This window comes from Galeopterus variegatus, unplaced genomic scaffold (genome assembly GCF_000696425.1).
Source record: "Galeopterus variegatus unplaced genomic scaffold, G_variegatus-3.0.2 Scaffold7689, whole genome shotgun sequence".
In the NCBI taxonomy this organism is placed as follows: domain Eukaryota; kingdom Metazoa; phylum Chordata; class Mammalia; order Dermoptera; family Cynocephalidae; genus Galeopterus; species Galeopterus variegatus.
The window spans coordinates 23,012-24,564 of NW_007733800.1; positions in this window are offsets into that span (position 1 = coordinate 23,012).

The following is a 1,553-nucleotide window of genomic DNA, read 5'->3' on the forward strand; positions in this document are numbered from 1 at the left end:
AAAAAAATCATTTTTGTCACTGAGTTGTAATTATTGAAGGTTAAAACACTACTGAAGTTTTTTTACAACCACTGAGGGAGGGAGGTGCATGAGGCAGATTGGAGCCTGTTGACAGGATCTTCAAGGTGAAACAAAGCCTCTGAGCCTTGAAGACATATGAAGTTCGTTATAATAAATGTTAACAAAAACTTGTCACGGAAATGGCTATGAAAAAACCACTAGGATCACAACAACATGTAATGAGAGGTTACAAAATATACATCATAAGAAGCTGCATAAAAATGTTCAGGTCCTTAGGTGTTTAAAACTTCTGTGCTTTAATGTGGCATGTAATATTTCATGAAGGAAAAATGACGAATTGGTCAAGAAGACAGATGAATAGAAGTAAATAACAAAATTTAATATTTTATTTGGCAAGGATAACCTTATCTCACAAAAAAAATTATGTAGGAAAATAAAAAACAAAAACAAACACTAATTTTGAATTCCACAGTCTCATAACAGCATGAGAAGCTCTGTAGATATGTGTCTCAGTGAAATGGTGAAAATTACCTTAAACCAACCATTTATAGTCTATGGAAATGTCGTTAAGGGCATGCAGCGAACGAAAAAAACAACAACAACACTAATTCAAGAAAATCTACTAAAATTCTGTAAGAACAGCAAGAGTCTGTGATACTTGAACCAAGACCTGCTTCCTCTCCCATCTTTCAGCTCATCAAGAGAAACTTCCATGACAAACAGTTGCAGTCAAGATCCCAGGGTTCCCTCTTCCCTAGCTCCCAGTCAGAGGGTTATCTCCCAGCAGAGTTAGGACATCACCTGACTGAAACTTCACCATTTCTCATCCTGCCATTCAGTTAAGCTGAGGCTAAGATCTGGGTGAGTGAGTCAGAGAGATGGGATCCATATTTTGAGTAAAATGCACTTGCTTTTTATACTTGTGGTATATTTTTTACTCTTCAGTCTCCACCCCTATCTAAAGAGCTTTGACTCAGAGATTTTGCATGGGGGTGGAAACATGCCATCAGAGAGCTCCCCATCCCTCCCAGAGAACTCTCATTTGCAACAAAGTGGGGAAAAGGTCAAGCCTACAGGTACAGTCAGAAACAGTGGAGGTTGTTATGAAAGGCTATTGGAAAGAGATTGCTGGATTAATTAAGCTTGTCCCTCAACCAACAAGACCTATTGGCTGTTTTTGTACAGATGACACAGAAGCCAAAGTAGCCATGGTGCAATGGCCCCCCATTCCACCTGCACAGTCACAGCGGAACAACAATGGGAATCTTATAGACCTTGTAACTAATTGTAGTTCACTAGGAGCACTGATAATTCTTATTGATGCACTGTACCTGCCCTCATCCCAAAAATAGATCAGAATAAGATGGTTAGGAAGGCTGGAACTGTTCTGAGTAACATTGTGTCTTTGTGATAGTACAGTGGTGGACCCTGCTATAAAAGAGCGCACAATAGAAGCCAGTTTTAGTGGAAAACCTTTACACTGAGATAGGATGACTGGCTTTGCGTGCAACTCATTTGGAACCTGAAAAAAA